At 37.2% G+C, this 26,987-nt stretch overlaps 1 protein-coding gene across 2 annotated transcripts in view; it reads right to left on the bottom strand.

The window, feature by feature from the left end:
* LOC122793140 overlaps positions 1-26,987 on the bottom strand; it is a 291,237-nt gene that overhangs the window by 253,509 nt on the left and 10,741 nt on the right. The window contains exon 1 of one of the 2 annotated variants that reach the window (XM_044060914.1): positions 23,568-23,649. The exons of the other annotated variant lie outside the window; for it this stretch is intronic. The gene's annotated coding sequence lies outside the window, so the exon portion shown is untranslated. Of the gene's footprint in view, positions 1-23,567; positions 23,650-26,987 lie in introns of those variants that run through there. 2 annotated transcript variants of the gene reach the window in all.

The following is a 26,987-nucleotide window of genomic DNA, read 5'->3' as shown; positions in this document are numbered from 1 at the left end:
GAAAGTATTTAACCTTTGAGAGTGCTTATATTTATTTGGTGGCACTGTGTGGGCCACTCCAGAAGGCCTAGCTGTTTTGGTCTACTACCACCATTTGTATTAGTATTAGTATTAATATTAATATTACACAGTATAACTGGCCTTAGAGTAGCTGAGTGTGGCGTGTCTGGTGGCAGTGATAACTACCTTACACTGTGGACAGAAGGGGGCACAGCAGGTAAATCTGTTCCAGCCTTTCTCAGGTGTGTGTGTGTCAGCTACTTGGAGCAGGGACACAAAGCACTGGTTTTACAGAGAGTGTGCTGGAGGACTTGGCATGGACACTTGGCTGAGAACCTATCCCTACAGCTGTACCAGTGAGGAGTCTCATTTAGGATCTGGAGGGAGACAGAGAGATCCAGACCCCGGACTGAGTGTGTTCCCTGTGTGCTCTTAAGGGAAATTGTATTTGATGCAGAGAGGTCTGCATCTGGAAATACTGAGTGCATCCATTTGTATTCCAAGTGAACGTCCCTCTCCAGAGTCAGTGGTGAGGATTCAGGCTCCTTGATTACTGATCCAGTGTGGGGACATCACAATCATGAATTTCTGAAGGAAGGATTATATTTGGCCTATTAGATCTACTTGTAAATTACTTGGGAGTAGTAGGAATACAGTGACAAAGATTAGCTTGCAAGAACAACAGCCACATCTGTAATAAACTCGTCATAAATTTACATAAGACATACAAGTAAAGCAAACATTAAACAATGCTATTGCCAAAGGAGACTGCAGACATAGTGAAGAGATAAAAAAAAACACTAAAAATATAAAGAAATGCAAGGGGAGTTGTTTTAGAGAAATAAACATGAGGGGAAAGCAAAAGGGTTATGGTTCAAACAGGGAAAATTTTTAAGATAATTTAAACAAGAGATGACTTAAGATGCATGAAAGTGGAGAATAGCTTCAAAGTGAAGGAAATGAAAGAGAAAGCAGAAACAAAACAACAATATGGCAATGTGAAGCTAACAAGGCAGAGGAATGATCCAAAGAAGAGAACAAGGAAAACAGACATTTTGACAAATATCCTTATTCATCAGTCATTGTAATTTTTAGAGCCATAGTTATGTCTATGAAATACTAAAGGAGGCATCAGGTAGTGAGGAGGTCAGTAGTTATAAGGTTGGTTGCAGTAAAGTCTCTTGAGTTTTCAAGGAGTTAGAAATATGGAAAAGGTGCAATACAATGATATTTAAAAGAATGCATTTGTCAGCCTGATACTGGAGCTAGAAAGTAGCTACCAGAACTACTTGCAAGTTTACTAAACAAATATTTGAAACTGATGTTGCTCTGACAGATTGATGACTGACCAGCATTATCACGGTCCACAATACAATGCATCAAAGAGAAAACTGGGATTTGTGAAACATTATTTTAATCTTACTGTAAGCAAACATTGTATTCAGAATGGATTGTGATGTATATTTTAATCTACCAGACAATATAACCCAAGGCAAAATACAAATGAAACAGTCAGATCTCCCCAGATGTAACGTGCACTAATAAAGGTTTATTGTTTGAAAACTCACAATCAGTAAAGTTTGTCTGATGTGCTGTGTTCAGGAGTCACTTGTTCATTCCTTCAGAACCCAGTGTGGCACAAGGTACTGTAAATAATATTCATACCCCCTTTTTAGTACAGTAAATCATGCCAAATTAATCAAAGTTTTTAGTTAGGTAAGAAAGGAATTTAAGCAAGGAAAGAGAGAGAAGATGCAGATTACCTGGACTTTAGAAAGTTTTTGACATCTACTTTATTTAATTAATTAAAAAACAATCTATTTATTTATTTCCATTTTTGTACCAGGAGAGTGAACTGGTTTAATGTCATGAACTGAATTCTGAGAGAAGCATGTGAACTGTTCATGTACTTTTACAACAAAATGAAATATTTGCCTGAGTAAGTAAAATAAGAAATGAATTGTAATGCATTGTTAATACAGTGACTATAGAAATTAATGCTAGTTAGATAATTGGAAAAACTGTATGTGCATCAATACCCTATTGGAGAACAAATGTTCTCCAACATGGTATTAATGTACAGTTATTGCCTGAGAAAACTAATTAGCTGCATCATAACAGCATATTAAGCTGCTGTGAAGCATGGACTGAAATGGATAACATTTTTTACACTGTCCAAATGCAGCTTTGCTGTTTAGCTTCTTTAACATAAAATAAAGTAGGTAAAAAACAAAACAAAAAATAACATCAGCTGGCAAAAGTAACAGTTGTAGGGACTGGCCTTTTTACTTTTCCTGTGCTAAGTGCTTCTTAAAAAGCAACATTTAGTGAGGTGGAAAAATAAAGAAAAAGCAATCAATTATGTGTGTGTGTGTGTTGTAGAGAGAGATAGGGAAAGAGAGAGAGCTAATATGCCTCATAGTGTCTTTGTTCAAAAATTCTAGACAAAGTCAACAAAAATGAAAGTACAAAGACCTACAATTAGGAATAATTTTTAAATATGACTCTAAATTTACTTAAAAAGAAATAGCAAGAGATTTTCCATCAGCACACACTGTCTTCAATAAGACATGCAAAATGATAATGTCAGGCTTTATTGATGTAATCCTCACTGATTTTCCAGAAAATCAAACATTTCTGCTTGACAGAACAAAAATATGAGGCAAAATATGAGGTGTTCTGCAAAATCAGGAACATTGGAGAGGTATGGGAGTTGCAATGCCTTGCACTATATGAATTTTTCTCATTCATTTTATCAAAATGAGATTGTACTCATTCAAAAAAGTGGTTGTAAGTGTTAGCTACATTTCTGAGAGTATTTGTGTGTGTGTGTGTGTGTGTGTGTGTGTGTGTGTGTGTGTGTGTGTGTGTGTGTGTGTGTATGTGTGTGTGTATGTGATATGGAGTGTGTCACTTTCTGTGTGTCTGACTGAGTTTCTATATACATGCAAATGACTGCTCTCTCTCTCTGTCTCTGCATTTGTCAGTTTATGTTTATAGAGGTGTGTGTGTGTGTGTGTGTGTGTGTGTGTGTGTGTGTGTGTGTGTGTGTGTGTGTGTGTCTTTCTATCTCTCTTTCTCTGTACAGACATTGGGCAGGATTCATTAACAGCTACACTAAATGCAGCTGTCTTGTACCAAGTGTTACACACACAATAGTGCATTATTTGGTATTCATGAAACAGCTGTATACTGGCTTTACACAGTGCAGAGCCATAAAACAAAGGTTGATTGCAGAATATGCTAATAGTAGCATAAGTAGTTAAGTTACATGCTGCTTAACCAATCCAACATGACACAGCTATTCAGGAAGCTATAAAGCAATCATGTACCCTCAGTGGAGCTATTTGCCTTGAAATTCAAAACTCTTTGGATTACAGCCATGATTATACTTAGAAACAAAGGGATGTTAGCAGCTGCTGCAGCCATCATTTACCTGTATGTGCAGCAGTTTATGATTCGCCACTGCTGCTGCTGCCAAACCTTGGTCCAGAAGAAGGAGGGTGTTTAATTCCCATTTGACTTGTCATGGACTTCGTGACACAGAAATTTAGAGTGATACCAGGTAGACAGGGAAACACTAGAGGAAATATGCAACCTCTGTCACCCTCGCTTGAGGCCCCAGGGAAATATGTATATTAATTACAGGAACATTTCAGGGACCCAGAGGGATATATTAAGGGTGTCACAGGCCTCAGTTTCAAGAATATTACATCAATTTCTAACTGCAATACTATAACATGCAAGGGTGCAGTTTCCCACAAATCCCACAGGAGAGAGAAAAAACATGCAGGAATTTTATGCAATAGCACACTTCTCTAAAGTTTTGGGGGGCATAGATTGTACACACATAGAAATAAAAGTCCCACCTGGCATAGCTCTCAATCTCTTAGCACAAATAAATCTGGACAAAGCCAGAAATAATGGGGTTTCTAAGCCCCAAAAATACAGACATTTTTTTAAATATTGCTGTTATAAATTTAGAATGTTGCTAGAATAAAAGGTCTTGTGTTGCTAAGCATTTTCCGAAGGAGATGAAGTCTGAAATTCAAATACCTGTCCATTTTTAGTGAATTCAATCCTCACTGATTAGCCATAAAAATCCAAAAAACCCACAAATTTTATGAGAAACAGACCAAAAATATGAGGCAAAAATCTGGCCATTCGGTGAAAATCTGGACAGTTGAAAGGTATGCCACCTGGTAAACAGGGAAGGAGGTACATAAACAGAAAAGTACACCACTCTATTAACTGTCAGTTTGTCTGTAATACTCAAGGGATCATCCAGGGCCAGTGTTAGCATTTTGGGGGCCCCCAGCAAGTGCCAAGTTGGGGGCTCCCCTGGACTCATCCAGTCTGTCTCCCGCCATAAACAACCTTTTAGTTTATGCAGCAGAATTTTTTGGATAGTAAACACAGACTAAACTGTAGCCACAATACTCTTACAATTTGAAAGGTCTGTGTACCATACACTGTGATGGCCCATTTCCCATAGGGGCATTGATAGCAACTAGTATTTAGTTGCAATGATGATACATTACATCCTGGGCCTCCCACACCATGCACATCACTTTTTTCCTTCCTTCTCTCACATTTTACCATACTCTCCAGTTTTGTCAAGAAGCTATGGGATTTCTATGTGCTCCAAAGTGCAACATTTCTTATGACCTTTTCATCTAATGATGGCTTGAATGAAATTATGATTAAGGAAAGAAGTTCAGCATTGCTGTTCAAGTGTACTTCTCCTTGCATCCTTTCAACACAAATTACCTGGCCAAAATAGCACAATCATAACTCTGTGGGAAATAACTGAATTAATCCAGAGGGTTTGTGGTCTACAGGTCCCCAAAAGCCATAGGGTTATAGGGAGGCCCTGAAGTGTATTTTAGAGCATTTTATCTCCTTTCTCATCCAGGAGTGGCTTGAACAAAAATCATGAGTAAGACAAGAATTTCAGTCTTATATTTTTCTTTCAAGGAAGAGAAACTAACAAGACAAATGTTTGACAGGATACAAAAGTCCTAAAAATTCCTGCCTCACTACCCCATTCCCCTAAAAAAATGACCATCTCTATGCATCCCTGTGGCTGTAGATAGGATGAGAGTAGAGGATCAAATGGCTGTGATCATGTATCTCATATGACTGTTGCCATATATATACATTGCATTCCTTCACACTCCTCACACCTACACTCCAAAGACAGATACCTGTATGCATGTCTGATGTATAATTGTGAGGACAGTGAAAAAAAAATAATGATCATGATAGTGTATTTCAACTTGTTGCTCCTAGATAGCACACTGCTCCTACACAAACTATAGTAACCTTCACGTGTATGAGAAAAGTAAACAAAACAATGACTACTCTGCCTCCAGACCCAACACAAGCTATAATGACCCCCTGTGCACACCTCTGAGGTTTGATTGTAAGGAAAATTAAAGATGTAATGACCACGTGATCCCCTGGCTCCATATAAGCTACAGCAACTTTCTGTACATACCTCTGAGCAGGGCTGGTTTTAGAATGGGTGCAGATGAGGTCAAAGGCCAGCACAAAGTCCCTGCCAAAATCCATTTATACAGTCTGAGGTGTGGGCCCTACCAGATCCCAAGAAGATCTAAAAGTATGAATGTTCTATGATGTATTTTACTCCTTATTTTTGAAAGATAATTACATACTAGCTGATTTTTTTACTGCAATCAGACAAGTTATGTATGTCCCCAGCATTATTGTGTGTGTGTGTGTGTGTGTGTGTGTGTGTATGCAAATGTTCACATAAAAAGGTTGTGATATTTTTCATACACACACACACACACACACACACACACACACACACACACACACACACGCGCACACGCACACAGACACACCCACACACATACACACACGCACGCAGACACACACGCACACAGACACACACACACACGCACACACACACACACACACACACACACACACTAAATGTTCACCTTCAGGAAAATTGGACATGGCAATGACAATGACATTTGTGATATAAAGAAATTATAGCCAGATTGTTATTCTAACTCTGCAGTGCCCCCAACTCCCCCCAACACACAGACACATACACAAAGCACCATATCAATACCAGCATTACATAGATTTCAGCAAATAGCAATACACTGTGCAACACCAGAGCTACCACTCCAGATCAATCACTGTTGTTTAGCAGTCATCAAACAATAGCAGCAGGTAAGTCACTTTTAATCACCTCATTAAATAGTAGTACATACCTGTCAATATGCCTGATTTCACAGAATGTCCCTGATTTTGCCTCATTTATGCCATGTCTCTCATAAATAATTTGATTTGCTGGTAAATCATTCAGGATTACAGTCAGTAATGCCAGACAGAGTTTCATACTTCTTATTGTCCAAAATAAGTGCACATGCCACCACTGCTGAAATACTTAGTCTGTTCCATGTTGCACAATATAATTCTCAGGAGACAGCTTCAGCAAGGACAACTATGTAACTAGGGGGCAGGATCACAGTTCCCAGTACCACAAGCATGGCCTGTAGCTCTGGCAGATATAGTTGCGGAATCTGAGGGAGAAACACCAGCAGCAGATGCTGCTGGTAGACGTAGGCATACACAATATACTATGGCTCTGGCTAAGAAGCAAGGATAGCACACACACACTGAAAACCAAAAAGAAAGAATAATATCCTTAGCACATACAAATATTAAAAAAGATGCCTGACAAAATGCACAACCTTTACTTAACCATGTAATTGTTGTATTCAGTTAGCGTCAGACATAAGCCACCATCCAAGGAGACTTTGTGCATCTCTGTTATTACCAAGGTAAGTCAGGAACATGTATAGATGAAACATTACAGTTGTATGAATGATTACTGTGTTTTGCAAATTCTCATATGTCCCTAAGTTGATCATGTCCCAGGTGTACATTCATGTCAGCAATACCTTACGACTGATGTTTGCAATAGACAGCTATGGATTTTGCCTACTAATGTGCATCAAACCATTCAGTTGGTCTCTGTATATAAACCAGTGAGCAGGTTAAGGGTAGCATCATTTGCAAAAGTATAAGAGTAAGCAAGACTTAAACATCTATTTTAACCATATAAGTAACAATGGTAACACAAATATAATGAGGGTCAACAATTACACAAACAATCATACACAACTGATTATGAACTGATTAAAAACATTTATTCTGCAATACATTTCCATTAAAGGAGGGTTCTGTTTAAGCAAGTATTAGCAATCTACTATGTATTAGATATATATGCAACCTGAAGTCATAAAAAAATGTCCAAAGGGCATGGCACAGTCATTACCTGTTGCACAGGGTGGGTGGGGTTGCAACAGGAGGGCAAACCTGACACCAAAGAAGTGAGTGTGTGCAGGTAAAACAAAAATCTATTCCTTAAGTATCCCATTTGCAGGGCCAGTAGCAAGATATGTTTAACAGTCAACAGTACTGCTTAGAAAAAGTTGTGTGTGTGTGTATGTGAGGTCGTTTGCGCAAGTATTTGTTGAATGTGTGTGTTTGCATGAACACAATCAAGCACTATGTCCTAGCATCTTGGATAGGAGTGAGCCATGCATGGTAGAGTAGTCAGTTCATCATCATTGCCCTTGACCATGAGAACCACCTCTGCCAGGAGTTGCACTGCTAGTTCCATGGACCTGGCTAGAATTTGGGGTACTTCCTGACTGTGACTAATGTCTGCTGGATGAGCTGTCATCATAACTACATTCATGACTGTGAACACATGGCCTACCTCATCTGGGTGTGGACAGCACAATCACTGATGGAGCAGTGGAAGTAGTGTTACTACAGAAGCAGGATCTTGCACAGCCACATCGGCTAACACTGGATGATGTAGCTACTCTTCTGCCATATGGATGCCCACCCTCCCCATCAGACATTCCATTACAGATACTGCCCAATCCAGTGTGTCATTCATCCTGTTGAAGGAGTCAGATATACAGTTGAGGCAGTCCTACACATAAGAATGCGCAATGTTTAGTACTCACACTATCTGTTTTGAGCCCTTTGTGGAACATGCCTGTGCCCTGTGATGGACTTCACTTGCGTTGTGTAGCACCTACAGACACACCAACATCAGGAGTAAGGTGGAGAGCAGACAGTCTATGACCACCTCTAACAACTCACCTGGCATCTCACCTTCATGATGGCTACATAGAGAATCAACCAGTTCTGCAGCTGAAGTAACCACACTACCCTGATCAACTGTGGCACCCTCAAACTGTCCTATATCTGTCGTCTCTGTGTCATGGGTGTGCATAGGTATACTGACTGTATCTGAAATAGGGGTAGGAGATGTTGGAGGCATAACCTTAATGTTGGACTGACTGTTTACACTACCATACTGTGCCTTTTCATCATTGAAATCATCATCAAAGGCTAACGATACTCTGACTTCAGTTGGCAGGTGTTCCATAGTGCCACTGGAAGGATCAGCTATGATAACAAGTAAGCAAAATAACAAAAAAGAAAAAGTCAATAAACAATAATCAGATCTACTCGATGGAAAAAAATAAAAGTAAAAATTAAACCACTACCTGTGGCTGTCACGGAACAACAACTTTAATAACCAAATGTACACATATGACTTAGCACTTTCACCCTAATATACAGCAGGCATCATCAGAAACAAAATGAAAAGAAGGAATGTTTTAAATATAAACCTGCTGATGCTTTAACCAATTAGGAAACAAGGTTTCAAGATGTTAACCACCCTTTATCTCTTCAAATTAAAGGTAATCAAACCTCACACTACTAAAAGTAAACATGTATAGTACTTATGTATTATTCATATTGTTTTTTATGTGTTCAAATAATTATTTATTTATTTTTTGTATACATTGCTGCTGAAAACAAAATGACCATCAGCACAGGGAAGTAGACTGAAGTGGACATCTATGGTCGTCTGTCACCACACTCCTACAAATTACTGTAATCATTACCTACCCTCTGCTTGACACCCCATTTTCACCACTGTCCTATCAACCCATTTTTCACACATAGCCAGAAATGTCCCGTCAAAAAGCCTTCACTTTTTGTCTTCATCATTTGCATGGAGGTTGGCATCATGAACCAATGCTGAATGGTGGTAAATGCCATTCAACTTTCTATGGCAAAAGCTGAAGATTTTAATTTCAGCCACAGTAGTCTGATTACTTTCATGCAAATGTGGCTAACTCTGCTGCACTATGGGAATACAAAGTAAAGGCAGACTAAAAGCACCACTGTGCAACAGTTGCTGTTAACAGTTGTTAAGCTCCTGGATATAATAAATAAGAAGTTCCTATGAGGTGCGCTGAGACAATTCCCCTGTCTGCAGACTAATGTTTTTGCATATTGTCATGGTTTCAATTACAGCCATGGGTCAAATTCTTATTTCATGACATTTTATATTCCTATCATAACTGCAAGCATCTGTATTGCCTCCATTTACAATATTTCATTAACATCATTTGAATACTGCAGTAAGAAAGCATTAGCAAAAACTTTCTAGCCCCACGAGAGAGACTTAATAAGCCACCCTTACCCTGCTTATGTCTTAATGTTGATTGCATTCTCCTGCCCTTTACTGCTCCCTATAGTAAGCACTTTATTGAACTGAGCATAATACCTTAATAATGAGGAAATAAGTGAGAATAACACACCACATATATGGTCTTACAAGTCCCATAAAGAATACTGTTGCAATTCCTCTCTCCATCTGTCTCTTTGTTCACCTCTTCTGCTTCAGTAATTTGTCAATGACCTTCAACTATGTGATTTAAAGTGGGTGATATAGGGGTTCCTTTGTGGCATGATGAGATAATGCTCAGATCTACAGAGACAGAGGTTTGCATAATGACTGCAATCCAGGCATTAGCTTAGTGTTACTGACTGTTTTTAGTGCACTATTTCGTGCGTAGCTGTTGGAAATGTATTATTATGAGCCATCATTACCCTGCTCCTGTCATAATGTACTTCATCTCTGCCTCCCTCTCACCCTGTCTATGTATCTTCTCCCTTATGTGTCATAAGTCTTCCACCATTGCATTTGCATAATGCCTGGCACCAAGCACCAACTGCAACTGAGGCTAAATGGAAGTACATGGCTTATGGCAAAGTCTTGTGACATTTTGCCTTTGGCCACATAATTTTGGTGCCCTTTGTGCTACTGTACTTAGCTATGCATAGTCAGGTTAATGTACTTTTGAACAAGGTGAAGAGTTGAATGTACAGCATACAGTTGTAATGAGGGTAATAAAGAGTAATACATACAGTCTCCTGTTCTGCAATCTTTTGTCATATTTGAACTGCGCAAAGTAGCACTTCTTATGAGGTGTGTTTAGATAATACTCAGGTCAATACATTTTTTGTGGAATACTCTCAAAGTTCAAATCTGGATGTATGTCAAACTGTTTTTGAATGTTTTGTATGACTCCCGTCGATGTAAATGTTGGCTACATTTTTTCTTAACACACCATTATCCTATTGCTATACTAATGTGCTTGCTCGCTTTTGTGAAACCTGTCTTGTACAGATTCTGCATGAATAATTATGATGATAAAGCAAACAATAACACAACACAAATATGTGCAGAAATGAAACATGGACAAATCTCTCTTCTCACACTAAAAAATAAAACTAAAAAAGCACCCCTCTATGTCATCCAGTAAACCTTCCTGATTAAAAACTATTTCCATGAGTCATGTTTTCACCAGCAATAACATGATTGGTGCTTCATGATTTCATAACACAGCTGTAGCATACATCTAAGGCTTATATAACTGCAATTGTAATGACAAACGTGTAAATCATGAAACCTGAAATGTGGCCATAACACACATCTTTTCTGTATTCCATCAGATTCAGACATGGTTGTATGTGTATATTGCCTATTTGCCTGAATGTCAGCACAAAGCATCACAGACTACTGCTAATTCCCATTTTAAGTCCAACACCTCAAAATATGATTATGCATGCACTAATAATTTGCTATCAGCAGTACAGGTGAGCTTGGCAGCGATGCATTTCAGGCAGAGAGTAAAACAAAATTACAACAAATAATTCTTTTTTAAGGTTGTACAATGTCTGTATGTCTGGATTGAATTTTGACAATAAGTAATCTGGAATTCAGAGTGATGCTGACTCAGTTAAATCAGTCTGTTAATGTATGTCTGCACTCCAGTTGTTAAACTTGCAACTGTGTTACCATGTTGGGTAACCTATTCACACATAATCTATCCCTGTTATTCTGCAGTACATCAACTACCAATCATTAGCGGACCGGAGTTCTGCTATGGCGACCCCTAACCGGGAAAAGCCGAAAGACACTGCAACAACAACTCTCCTATGTAGGAAGTGTCTGTATTGTCAATGCACATTGTGCAATAGTGAGAGGAGACAATTGACAGTGACTCTATAAATGTTTACTATTTCTATGCAATCATTCCATAATGAAGTAGAGGAATGCTCGACTGATAATCCACTGGTTTACAACTGTGATTTTCAATGGCATCCCATGCTGTGAAATAGATACATATCCCATACAATAATGCAATGTACAAGAAGGACTGTATATACATCTTAGCAGAGCAGTATGTCATTACATGGGGCAAGCACAGTTTTGTCACATTGGCCTGTCCACACACATGAATCTGTCCCAAAACCTATGATGCACAGCACCAGCTGTTCCAAATAGCAAATGTTTACTAATTACAGATGTGTGTTTTTACACTGTTGAATTCAGACTTATTCTGTGCCTCTGCATCTAATAGTCTGTTCTGCAGATTGTGCAACTAGGTAGGTAAGAGGTTCAGTTCTCACTGTGGGGAATGTGTGAGTGATTTTGTGTGTGTATGTGTGTGTGTGTGTGTGTGTATGTGTGTGTGTGTTGGGGGGAGTAGTGACAGGTATATAATGCATCAATGTCAAATGTGCTGTGTACATATCCACTTAGGGGAACACATTTAACTTTGAACACAGCTTCTTCTGCACATTATCCCACTTTTAACAGAAATGTCCTCTCTGCAATGCAATGATGAGGTAATCCTGTCAAAAGTACACTCTCTTCCCTTAAGAGTCAGACCTCTTATGTGTCACGTGAAACTAATACATCATGGAGATCTTTTGTGCATGGCTGCAATATCAGGTACTATATATAGCTTCTTGAACAGACATTCTGTAACAACTACAAGTCAGGAGGAAAAAAATAACCTGGGCAAGTATTCCACCATCTCTTTATCCCAACGCAAACATCTTCTCTGCAATGCAGTGATGAGATCATCCTATCAAAAGTGCACTTTATCCCCAAAGTCAGACTGATTCTGTTGTGCTTTCAGCTAACTCTGTCTTTTCTTGATTGTGTAACTTCTTAGATAGGTGGTTTAAATCTCACAGTGGTAAGTTTGGGTGACTGTGTGACTCTACTGCCATGGAAGTAAAGCTTCAACAACAGATGCACTGTATCTACTTCCAAAAAGGAGAAAACTTTAACTTTAGGCAGAGTTCTCTCAGCAGTTTATCCCACTTTTAACACAAATTTCTAATCCGCAACACACTGTCAGACTTGCCCTGTGGCACTTGTGGCTAATACGGTGCTCTCTAGATTGTATAACTAAATTGGTAGGGGGTTCACGTTTCACACTGGGGAATGTGTATGTGTGTGTGTGTGTGTGTGTGTGTGTGTGTGTGTGTGTGTGTGTGTGTGTTTTGATTGCTAGTTATGTAGCTTTCTGAACAGATGTGCTGTATTAACTTCCACTCAGGAAAAGATTTTAACAAAGGAGAGGATGCCAATATCCCCTTATCACTCTTTTACCGCATACATTTTATCTCTGTCCCACTGATGATGTCAGCATGTGAAAATTGCACACTATGCCCTTACAACTCAGACTTCTCCTGTAGTGCTTATAGTGCATTCTATGTTGTACATTTTGTGTAAATAGATAGCTAAGGGGTTTAAATCCAATATTGCGTAACTAATGTGCGTTTGTGCACTGGTCATGTACAATTGTGACTGTGAAAACATCCCTTATGTAAACTTCCATTTAGGAGACATATTTTCCATGGCAGAGGATTAACTTATAGATTTACATGACCTCCAGGCAATAAACAGTTTTGGAAACACAATGCTTACATCATGCTATCAAAAATGAACCCCATCAAAGTGGTCGTACGAGTTACCTTGTGGCCCTGGCTGTTGATAGTGTGGTTTCTAGACTGCATAAGTACAGAGGAAGGGGGTTACTGTTTGTGGGTGTTTATCATGCTGTGTAGAGAAGGTTAGTAATACATGTAATATGTGTAGCTGTGTAGTGTTACTGTGCGCATCAACCACCTTCATACATTTTTAGAAGAAGAAAAACATATGAAAGAACGGTGATGCCATCCATTCAAATGTGTACTGTCACAACTGTAAAAGAGTATCTTGTGTGGCACATGCGATTAAGGCAGTGTTCTGTACCTTGTGATCTTAGGTAGTCTGTTCAAATCCAGTCATTACTCCTTAGACTTAGCTGTGTCACTATGTATGTAAAGATTCAGGTAGGTAACAATGTTGTCAGCTAGCTGTCTGCTGTGTGCATCACAGCCAGATCCAGCACTAGGTGACCTAGTCAGTTGCCTACATACATACAAATATACATACAAATGCTTCAAGCATGGATATTAATACCCTTCTAGCTTGCCAATATACCAAAACATCTGTTCCCATAATAAATGTCCAGGCTGTTCTTAAAGATATCTAAACTAGTACTTGCTTGAATGCAATTTAGTAGTCTCTTCCATGCATCAGCTACTCTGTCAGAGAACCAATTAGTACACGTCTCATTCCTAGGGAATCTTCTACATAGGTTGTCTGATGATTTTCTAGTAATTTTTAATAACCCCAAACATTCCCAGAGGTAGTTGTCTCTGACTGCCCTATATATTTGAATAAGATCTCCTCTTAAATATCTATAAGAGACACTCTGCAAGTTCAGATATTTTAGTCTTTCATAATAACTCAGATTTTCACATCTGTGGATGCTCTTCTATATTTCTGCTGTACTCGCTCTAGTTTACTCATGCTTGTTTTCTTATAGGGTTTACATATTGTTATTCCATACTCAAGTTTGAGTCTAATGTAACCAACAAACAATGACTTCATCATTTTTGATTTCCTAGACTTTATAAATCTTTTTGTACAACTTATAGTTCTATAACTATCATTAACCAATCAGTTGATATGATTAAAAAAAACTCATAGCTGAATCTACCCATATACCCAGGTCCTTAAATGAGTCTACAGTTTCAATCACTGTGTGCTGTATTAAATATTCACCTTTCAGTTTATGTCTCCCAAATCTAATATGCTTTGTTTCTGATGCATTTATCAGCATATTATTCTCCTGTGCCCAAACGGTCAATTTAGTCAAGTTATTTTGCAGACATGTCTTATCTGTAACACATGTAATCAGTTTACCCAATTTCAGGTCATCTGCATATAGACTACAGAACACCTCGGATGAAAAAGTTAGGTCTGAAAGATATAATCTAAACAAGTAAGGGCCTAGGAAAGAGCCCTGTGGGACACCTTGACTGTAACCAAGGATTTCACCTGTCCAGTTGCTGTATGATACTTGCTATGTCATATTTGTAAGCCATGCAGCTATCCATCTTATTAAGAGTACATCAATACCTAGATGTACTAATTTATTGATCAGTGTTTTGTGCATGACCCTGTCAAATGCTGAAGTTAAATCTTTATAAATTACATCACAGCACAGTTTTTCATTCATAACTGTTATTATATTGTTACAGAACATTATGTTACAGGTGGTAATAGATCTGTTTTCAGCATATCCATGTTGATATATGGTGTCAAGTCCCAACCTATCCAGTTCTGACAATAACTTTTCCATTATACAACGACCCCCCCATTAATATTCAAAAAATGTGCACACTGATTGGTCAGCGTGCACGTTGTAAATCAGAGTTATAGTAATGGAAAAAGGTCCGGTCACCCGGACTTTTTCCATTACTATAAGTCTTTTTACAGCAATGGAGAACGCAAGATCTCCGTTGCTTCACACTGTCTCGCTATGTTAAACTCGTTTAACATAGCGAGACAGCATTAAAAAAAGGAACAGACATTCTCTGTTGCTTTTTCTAATGCTGTCTCCCTATGTTAAATGAGTTTAACATAGTGACACAGTTTGTAAAAAGCAGCAGAGATCTTGCTTTCTCCGTTGCTTTTGCCCACAGCTCTGATGTACTGCGTAGGCATACTCATGCGCAGTACATCAGAACTGCTGCAGAATACCAGACAGCTGCGGAAGGGCCGCAAGGAGGCATTATACAATGCCATTATTTAAGAAAATTAATTATTTTTTTCTTAAATAATGTCTTTGTATAATAGCAATAACCCACGAATGGGTGTGGGTAATGCTGGATTTACCCACAGTTGGCTTTGTTTGGTCACTTGGGCTTCGCCCTCGTGACCAAACCACACCAACCGTGGGTAAATCCAGAATTACCCACACCCAGGCGTGGGTTATTGCTATAATATTACCTTCTCCATTATTTTTCCACAACATGAAAGTAGACTTAAGGGTCTATAAAACTCTGGGTTTTTCCTACTCCCCTTTCCCATGAAGACAGGTTTAAAATGTCACCAATCTTCATGAATCTTCACATATTTATATGACCTAGTGAATAATAAATATAATGGTACAGTAAGTTCTTGCTGAAGTGTTCTCAGGTCATTGTTACTAATTCCATCTCATCCCTGTGCTTTGTTTGGATTAAGTTTGCACAGTTCTTTTTCAATATAATCTAATTTGATTCCAGTATCTGGAGTTACATGGATGTCACTAGGACAACTTATCACCCCATTTGTGGAGCCGAACTGTTTTGCATAAGATTTTGTAAATATATCTGTTGTGTTTGAGAATAAATGTTAGAATTGCACACAGTTTATCAATTTGTGTGTTTTTACTCCTTCCACATCTATGTATTTATAAAAAGGTTTCCTATTATGCTCAATATCTTTATATAAATTTTCTTCAAGTTTTTTCTTGATCTTGTCTCACACTATGCTTAATCTGTTTGTACAGCTTGTTTATTTCAATTTTTAAAGTTGTAGTTGGACATCTCTTCCATTTCTTATATTTTTTTCTCTCTCACCTTAATCAGATATCTTGTTCCTATGGAAATATATTCCCTGATGTTGTATGCCTAGATCCTGATGTTACACATTTTTTGATTATTTGCACTCAAACAATTTCTCTTTTAAAACTTTCCACATTCCATCTGAAGTTTTTCCACTGAACACCTCACTAGAGTTACAGTATTTCATGCAATAAATGTATGAATTCCTCTAGGTCATCTGCACTTGACTTTGGTGGTCTATACACTCCAACAATTGTTATATGTTCCAGGTTGTCTTTATTTTCACAGTTACACAGTCTATATTATTGGTGTTATCACTGAACACGTAATAATCACAGGTCTTATAATTATCTTTAATCCCTATCATAACACCTTCACCTGATTTTTTGTTAGAATGTCTGTTACAGTAAAAAAATTTATACCCTGACAGAACTGGTTTCCAGTCATTATTTTTTAACCATGTTTCACAAAGAATAACATCAATCTTGTGGGAATGTAGCAAATTTAAAAAAAAAAAAAAACTTTATTATTAATGCTCCCAGTGTTAACCGTCAAAGATGCATCAAATGTTGCTGTCTGTGAACTGTTAAATTTTCGACCTGGCAAAAATCCCGCCAAGTGTTTGTCAAATATTGCAAAACATCTGCTGCCAAAATTCTCTTCCCTGATCTTGACAAATGCATGCCATTTTGTCTGAACATGTGTGCTCAAACCTAGGCTTGGATGCACTACACATTTCCATTTTTTAAAACAGGACACTTTTTCCATGTAGGTATTTGCCTAAAAAATCTTTTCATTCTTAGTAGTCTGACTATCCTTTCTATAGGTGATTTGCGAAAAATACATCTTAACACCAGTACAAGCTATACTATCTAAGAGGGCTGTCAGTTGCTACTAACAATCAGAGAATCCTTGGGGATGACATCATTTGTGCCCAAATGAATAAAAACAGATCCATACTTCCTTACATTAAGGTGTTCCAAGACTCGTCTCACATCTTTTTTTTGCTCCTAGCAAGCATAATATTATTCGATGTTCATTATCTTCTCTGCAAATATAAGTATCAGTTCTTCTAATAATTGAATCTCTAATTACAAGAATATCTTTGCTGGCCAGCTCTGAAGAATCTTCAGCTTCTAATGCAATAATATCTGCTCTATCAATTATTATGAAGGCTAGATCATCATCACCATTAATCTTATTAATGCCACTGTTTTCACTGTGTATGAAATTTTAATCCGGCTGGTATTGTAAATCCACAGCTTGAGCCATGTAGTCAACATCTGTCTTTCTCTTCTTTTTTCTTACAGTAATGTTCTTCAATCCTTCCACGTTCAATTTTGATTTCTTCCGTTTCACCTGCCCCTTGCCTCTTTTTTCTACTTTCTCTGTTGGAAAAATGATGCTTTTTTCTATAGACAGAAGGTTCTCTGATAGAAAAATGTTATCATTCCCTGTAACCTGTGTGTTACATAACAAAGCAGCGTCCTTTTTAGTATGCATTCTCTTTGCTTTACAGACATTAATCAGTTTATTTTTCTTCCTTGTTATTTGTTGTGAACTTCCTTTCTTTCTTTTGTTTCCTTCTAAGCAAACTGGATCCTCAGATTGCTGAATACTTGCATCCAGAAATCAAAGCTGTCAGGCGTATTGTCTTGTTTCATAGGGGTTGAATGATCTTTACAGACAATAGACACATAATTTCCTAAATGTGCTCTATTTGCTCTTTGCCTAACATTATCTATCTCACCAGTCCCGTCATTAATATATGTAACAACAGTTCTCTAAGCCATGCCAGTTACACAACTGCAATCATCATCAAGTCTAGGTTTACTTCTAACAATGGTAAGCAAATCACACGACTTTTGACATGAGGAACATAGATCAACACTGTTATCAGCTATTACCTTTAAATATGCATAACATTTATTACGCCGTACACCATATTTGTACTTTAGCAAATTGTTAATTGCATACTCATTTAAGGAAACCATATTCAGCTTCAAATGAATACAATGTTTTAAAAGAAAAAAATTATCAAAGAGAACTTAAATCAACTTCTATGACAAAAAAATCACACCAGCAATATATAACTAAATAATAAAGTAAGTACAGTAAAGTCGTTCTGACCATACAAGTTCTGCAATACAGACAAAAGTTGTAATTCCTTTACATCGCCGACTTTCGCTCGCAGTTACACTTCTTTTTAACAGTAAAGATCAATAAATCACAAACCTAGGTAGGATTATTTAGATACACTCAGGATTTTCCTCTTTGCAGTCTGTGTGAATTTATAGCTGTCTAGGTCCCTTGGGTTGGCTAGAGCTTCCCTGTCTAAAACATATCCCTTTCTAACAACCAAACAGTGAAATTAAAGGTAAAGCAACAAAATATGAATCAAAGTAAATCTTGTTAACAAGGTATCCCTTCCTACTTACAAACAGTTAAAAACAATGATAACAAATACAATATAAATTCAAATAAAACTTCTCTTACCAGTCAACCCACAGTAAATCACAAACCTAGGTAGGATTGTTTAGATATGCTCAGGATTTTCCTCTCTGCAGTCTGTGTGAATTTATAGCTGCCCAGGCCCCTTGGGGTGGTTAGAGCTTGTCTGTCTAAAACCTATCCCTTCCTAACAAACAACAGTGAAATTAAATGTAAAACAAAATATGAATCAAAGTAAATCTTTTTTGCAAGCTATCCCTTCCTACCTACAAACAGCTAAAAACAGTGATAACAAATACAATATAAATTCAAATAAAACATCTCTTACCAGTCAATTTGACAGTAAATCACAAACCGAGGTAGGAGTGTTTAGACATCCTAGGGCCCACTGGCTAGGGAGCTGCCTCAACATTTAATTTTTAATTAAACAATTAAAAAAATACATTTCTTCCTTAAGAATGCACTCTGCATCTGTGCAATTTCTTCTTTAAGGACGCACTCTGTGCCTGTGCATGCATCTTTAGTATGATGCATGCACAGTAATGTGCAGGATTTAAAAGCTGGAACTTCCTTTCTTGAAACTGCTGTTGCTTTCATGTAGGATTTAAAAACTATTGCCATTGATTTCTCTCAAACTGGAGAACTTGGAACTGGCTGACTTGGAATGCTACCATACACCCTTTTGGAATAGATGGAGTATTAGCTTGGAAGACAAGATGAGAATTTCTTCCTTCAGCAGGTGGGTGCAAAATGCTCTACTTAAGGATGGCAGATTAGTTAATTAACTTGCTCATGCTCAAACCCTGTACCTTTTTGCAGGAGACAAGAGCCTTAATCATCTACACCAACTACCAGACTACTCACTTAGTGACCAGGTGTGCATTTTCATTGAAAGTGAGTTTCAGTGCATGTTCAAGGAATGTGAGCTTCAGCGCATTTTCAAGGAATACAAGCTGCAAGGAAAGTGAAGTTTACTGTTTCTCATGCTAAGTCTGCTTTCAATGTGCAACTGTTTTGTTTAGCAAATGGCTGTCAGTATTTGTGATACATAGTTTGAATGCAGTGTTAGCAGAATAGTAGTGTATCTGCCTGTGGTGAATGGCTGTGGGTTCTATTCCACCACCAAGTAGATGTATTGCTGATACTGCAATGCACTTTAAGGGGGAGGGTAGTATTACACTCCTGAAAGTGTTGTCTTTTGGATGAGATGTTAAACTGAGGCCTCATCTATCTCTGTTAATAGTATGTGCTGTGAGATCTTTTACATCCATCTGACCTTTAGAAAAGAGTAGGGGAAAGTTCCCCAATGTCCTGGCCAAATTTCCCCTTGTACTATAAATACAACCAAAGGTCTCCCCTGAAAAGAGTCTACTATCCTAGTGGTGCTAACCAACAAAGGATGTTTAAATTAAAAGGTTTAGATTAAATGCGTATCTCTGCCTTCATTTCAAAAGTAAAGAAGAAAATAGTGTGCAGGCTGACAGTTTTGTGTGGTATTTATGTTAATGGGGGGAGGGAGACAAGTAATGGGACATCATAATGGTTGGGGGGAGCTTGCTGCATTACCCTGCCTAGGGATCCATTTGACCATGATCTGGCTCTGCTTGGATTGTGTCAGCGTGACAAGCAGCATGCATATTCACTAAGCTGTGCTACTAATCACGCTAACTCACTGCTTTGTGCAGGCTTCATGCAAAGCCTACACAATTGTTAATGAATCTCTGGGATTATTAAATACTTGCACAACTTATATTTTGTATGTAAAACTACTTTCTACAACAACATGTCCTACAGCAAGTTTGAACATTAGCTGGAGGAACTATTTCAGATGAAAAATATAAAAAATGTATACACTTTTTAGCATATAGTCTATTATCTAAGCACAATAATGCCCTCCAAGATGGACATTATATGGGAAATAACAAACCTTCCATTAATGGAGAGGGTCCTGGGTGGTCTGTTATTTCTCTAGTAATGCCCATCTTGTCGGGCATTGCAGCCTGCTTAATACATTAACAGTTAAGAAAATACTACAAAGAAGTTAAAGCTGCCTACAAGTTTATACAATATGTAAAAATCAGTAATATATTTCAGTTCATGGTACAAAAACGAGATATACAGTCTAATGTGAGAAATATAAGTTAAGGTGAGTTGTTCAGTTTTAACCAGTGTCACATAAGCAAGCACAAATGGCTTCATTATGTAGGTGTTCTTTTAAAGTTATTTTAACTGCTTTCAGTACTTTTTCACTTCATTTAGAAGGTGACAGGCCCAATTCTGTATCCTATATCCAATTTGAAATGCTTAACCTTTTATTAACCTTTTTTTCTGCCCTCTCAATTTAAGCATGCTCTCATAGTTCCCCTACCAAAAATACCATTCCCTACAGGCCCTAAGAACTGCTGCCCATATCCATACTCATACAATAACACAATTCTGGAAAAATACTCCACAAAAATCATGTAGTATATTGCCAAATCATGGGTTTAGGAATGTCCAAAATACTTTTCCTGCCCTCTATACAGTGACAGACAACATCTATGCCAACACAGAAGCAGAACCTCTAACTGGTGAGGTATTTACTGACCTTAAGAGAGCATTGAAACATGTTAACCATCAGCTCCTTCTGCTCATGCTCCACACACTAACATTCAGTTCTGGTCTGCTAAACTGGATGTCAAACTAAGTTCAGAGCCAGACATTTTCTATTCAAAATACTGACCAGATCAGTTTCATAAGTACCTTCAACTCAGGTGTATCACAACTGTCTGGAATTGGATCACTACTCTTCTTGCTTTTCATGAATGACATCACACTCATCATCTCTCCTAAAGACAGATTACTTAAAGTTGGTGATATCCCTTAGCACCACTCGAGGCCTTAATACTAGGCAGCTGAAGTTAATTTCCAGAAGAATATGTAAGAAAACTGTGCTTCATCAAAACAAAACTTCACCTTAACAGTAAAAAGTCAGCAGTCATGTTGTCTGATACCCACAAAAAGCTGAAGGACAACAGCTGCTTTTTAATTCTAGATCTAGAAAAGAAAAGAAAAACAGATCCAAACTTATCATTGCCTTGGCCTATATCTAAACCCCATATTTTCATTCACCCACTACACTGAATAGTCCACTGATGAAGTTCTCAATCAACTTGAAAGCCTCCAGAAACCAATATGGCATCCTTTAACTGCTAGTGTGATCCTACTATTCTGCCTCACCTTCCAGTTTATATACTGCAGCTACTGTTCCTCACTTAATAATACACATCAGCTAAAAACACACATTTATGGCCTAAAGGACACTACTGACAGCTGAAGTGCTCTTCAAAGGCCACAGTTCATAAAAGACACCGGGGAAGTAATTTTACAAACTAGATCTTTCCAAATGGAATCTTCTGTCCAGAAGAACCAGAAATGAAACCAGCTACACCAACTTCACTAAAAAAAAAAAAATCTCACTTAACTAAAATTAACAACTGTAAGTGTTACAGAGACAATTGGTAACTAACACAACTTATTGCATGCCACCTAATAATATGTGGTCAAAATACTGTCCTAAACTAACTAGAACATACCTCTTTTTTCTATTTTTTTATTATAGATTTCAACATCAAAATATACCTACAACATATCTCTTGTGGGTTCTATATACAGGCTTTTTGTAAATATATAAATATGTATTGTACGTAACCATCTCACACTTACTGAGCGATATAATAAGGTATGAACTCTGTTGACAAATACATACAAGACTCCTAAAACTGTATATAATTATTATTTCTTTCCGAAAAATCTCCAAACTAACCACAGAGTGAATGATCAAATAAAAAATACAATGTACAAAGAATGTAAAATAAACGCTTTTTTTTAATCAAGTAAAACTTCATCAGATCATTATTAAATAGTTAAACAGCAACTTAAATACGTAATTACAGCCAAGCCCCCAAACCAACAAAAATTTTAAAGCAACAAAAAACATTAAGAAAACATGTTTCAATAAGCTGTTTGTTTAAGTTAAAGGCACTGGAAAGATAAAACTATTTTGTTTATTTTGTTTATTTATATTGTTTGTTTAGATTAAACGTGATTTATTGTTTTTGAAACTGTGAGTTTTAAAAAACTTTTTAATGTTTTTTGTTGCTTTAAAATTTTTGTAATAAGCATAACTCTGTATCACTTGCCTGTAACAGCTATGGTTTGGATCATAGCTGAAAAAGGTCCCAGCACAACCCCACCTACTCCATTGATGAAGCTTAAATGAATAAATAAAGTCAATAAATAAATATTTTATGTTAAATACTAGACCATTTGATACTTCTCTCATACTATCTCCTTAAGATGTATGTTTATATTTTCTGTTTTTACCTGTCATATCACATGTACCAAAAGCATAGTCATCTTCTTATGCTGAAATCCAGCAATTGTTATTTATAGGGAAGGCTGAGAGCAGATAGCTAAACAGAAGCATACCCAATAACTGTACGCACTTGGAACAGTGACCCACAAATCTGTCTTGTATTATTTCATTGCAATGTGCTGTTGATACTTATAATTATATGACTCGTCTGCAGAGACATTCATTCCAGCATAACAGGCACAGGCCACAAACTGTTGCTTTCAGTCACTGACATGCTTATAACTTTTACAGGTATAACTTGTATCCATCAGTAAACAGTGATTACCAACAGCAGCATCTCATGAGGAAACATCAGGACCCCAAACCAGTCTCTGTTTTGTCTCCCTTCTCACAAAATTCCAATTACCACAATTCTATACTACACCCTAACAACTATTTTCCCATGTATTCCATAAAAGAGAAGAAAGAGTTGAAGTCAAAAGCAGTGTAATAGAAATCAGAAAAAACAGGGACCTAAATCTGAAGCTATGCCTTAAGCTATATCTCCTTTCAGAAACATAATTGAAGCATCAGTCAATCAAATTGAAAGGCATACCTTTGTCATATTTAAGTAACTTGCTCCATGCGATCAGTACTTCTACATCTGTCTCTTGACACGGCATGACATTGGACCTGCATGCAAGTTCTGGTCTCCTGTTTATATTTAGAGAACATTCTACTAGTGTGATGAACTGCAGTGAACTCTAGAAGTGTTATTAGGTAATGTCCAGAGCAGTATCAAATGTCTTTCCAGTCAATGATGTGCCATTTCAAAACAAAAGACTGAGGAGTGCAAGTTTTGCTTGCCTGAATTTGTGAGGAGGTCTACTCATGTAGAATGAAGAGCTGATTCTCTGCAGTCAGACAATTGAAATGTACGTTGCACTAGTTTACTATTAGAAATGATATGCCAAAATGCTTATGTAGTATGGATTTTATACAACAGGTACACCATGTATCATACGAATCCACAAAGCCAATAGATTTTGCAACCATTTATGCTGACTACTTTAAATCACATTTTCTGTGTAATAAAGATACATTTTCTTTGTTAAAGCCAGTGTAAGATACATAGTTTGTCATATAACATAAATTGATAGAATTCCCCACTGTAATCTAGCAAATGTATTCATTAGCCAGTGTTTTCTAAAGACTAGATTTGCAGACATTTCCCTTCTGGTTCTAAACAGTTAAGTTGTCTTTCATTATCAACATTACTGACAGTTACAATTATTTCAGTTCTGCTCTAGTGATGATATCTGCATACAATTAATTGTTCTATGCAAACATAAACAGAATTTCCTTGCTGAATAATACATGGTATGAAACCTACTATCGAAGAACTGTACTGATCACTGTTTCAAAAAAAACATAGGAAAATACATGTCATGCAGTTGCTACTACTACTGTAAGACAAAAAGAAACAGACGTTTGAAATTACATACAAGTCTAGCTCAGCTATATTTCCTAATACTTCCTTTACTAAATATAAAAAAACTTTATTCTCTAGTGTTTGTCCACAAGTCCTCTAACATTCTGCATTCACACTGTATGTTAAGTACTATAACATAGAATTCTGTACTGAGGAAATGCCTTATTGCTCAGCAATAAACTTTCCACATAGCTCACACCATCCATCTGCTTTGTAACACTCATATATAGATATTCTGTCTGGAATAAACTTGCAAATTGATTATAATGCATTCAAAGATGCCTTACTACTAATGAAATAAATACAATGGGGTACTAAGAACACTGGGGTTTTACAAATGAACTACAGCACTCACTATAGAGCAACTTCCAGCACAGTTTTGATGTTGCATAAGTGTGACCCTGCGTTGTAATCCCTGTATTGAAAAATATGCTCCTCATACTTCCTTAAAGGAGAAGATAAAGTAAATGTGATTGGTCAGAATACCTCTGACTGTACAAATGTGATTGGTCAGAACACCTCTGACTGTTCAAAGTAGCAGCTAGAAATACTGTATACTATAAATGGCAGTCACCTTTAGAGCAGGATTAGAGAACCACATCAGCACTGTGAGCAGGGAAGACATGTTATACAGCATGTAAATGACAGATGCATTCTAGGTATTGAGCTAGGTACTCCCACAGGGCTGTCAGGGTGTTCCTCTCATTGTGGCCTTTCCAATGCTTAAACCCCGAATGCTTGTCAGAAGACCATCAACTTATATAGGCTAAGTACATGTCAACATTATCCAAATAATGAAAATGTATTAGACCTTTCAGCACTTGTTGAAATACCAGCTATTGGCAGTTTGAGCTTTATTATTTGTTATACACATATATGGCGACCTACCACAGAGATCCACAGTAGGCTGTGCCAATGGTGACCTACCACAGAGATCCACAGTAGGCTGTGCCAATGGTGACCTACCACAGAGATCCACCGTAGGCTGTGCCAACTTCTGAAACAAGGTTTTCTTGTAACAACTTTTGTGGGGTTTTAGTGAAAGCAGAATATATTAAATACAGTGCAATGGGGGTATCTTACTAGTTAACGTTTGGGATACAGTGGGAAACAATTCACTATTTGCCAAAGAATTAACACATTAAGCCTCATGGTATACTGATGGATAAAACAAGTTAGAATAAAGGATACTGAATAAGTAGCTTCTATATAATGCTACTGCAACATACCAGTGAAGATATATGAGTGTAATGGTCTAAGGAGTACAAAGCAGTAAAAAAAAAAAAAAGGCAAAAACAGATTATACTCAGGGCAAGATTCTGCATCAAGATCACCATCCATTCATAAACTGGGAGAAAATTGGCTCTGTGTCTTACTCTAAATACAACACATCTTAGAATTTAAGAGAATATCTCAGTAATTATTAGGCAGATGATCAGACTTCTGTGGAGAAAGTTCTTGGTATATTTTAGTTTTTCCACTCAATGTATAAAGGATGTCAATGCTGTGAAAGTTTAAACAAACTCAGAACTCATGTAATAACATGGGAATACATACTGTATGCTGGTAGTCAAGTGTTTCATTGTAGTGGGATTCAAACTCACTTATGCTTAGTAATACTGAAACTGTACACTATGCATGCCTATAAATTAATTTACAGGTAGGGGGCACAAATGACATAATAACTATCTTTCCTGAATGTATACTCTATTCCCTGATCTCATATGTTTCTCTAGATTTACTTTAAATTTTCTCAGTGTTTTTTTACTCTTAATTTTTCTATGTGGCATATTCTATTCACACATTAGTTTACTACTGAGTCAGAGTTTTTAATATTACTCTTATACCTGAAGGTATGGAGTCTACAAATGTTACTTCTTAATGCCATGCCCTCTTGGGCTATCTTATTTTTAAATTTTCTACAAGATAATTACCTATCAATGCTTGATACAACAATTAGTTCTCTTTTTAGACTTCTGCACTCAAGTGGGTATATATTTACACTGCCCAATATTTGCTTGTGTGTTAGGCCTTCTAGGCCTCTAATCCTTTTTGTGTATCTTCATTGCAATTATTCAATTCTCTAGTACATTTTCCATTATGGGGAAACCAAATTGTTCAGGCACTAGTTTAGAACCCATTAAATCATTGATCAAAGGCATTAGCACACATAACTCCTGGGTAATAAATCTAAGGTTGCAAGCCTTAACTCCTGAAGAGTTTCAATTATGCTAGCAATGTGCTTGTCAAAAATAAGCTTGTTGTCAATTATAATACCCAAATCCCTCTGTTATTTAATCTCATTTATTGTAATATCTCCCAGTTTGTAATCAGACTCATACTTCTTAGGTCCGAAATTTAAGACATTTGTTGTTCAGTGATTCAACATTTATGTATGCCATTCAAACAGTCCTGGGAAAAAAAATGCCAGTGTCTTCATTTGATTGCATTTCCTTTGGATATTTTAATACCATCAGTGTATTTTAACATTTTGGATTCCTGTAGAGAAAGGAATGTCTCTGCTATAAAATTACAACCAATGTG

Source organism: Protopterus annectens, chromosome 1.part0 (assembly GCF_019279795.1).
Source record: "Protopterus annectens isolate FY-2018-M chromosome 1.part0, PAN1.0, whole genome shotgun sequence".
Lineage (NCBI taxonomy): Eukaryota > Metazoa > Chordata > Ceratodontiformes > Protopteridae > Protopterus > Protopterus annectens.
Note: the sequence above shows the minus strand (reverse complement) of the source record. Positions and strands in the feature narration are given on the sequence as shown.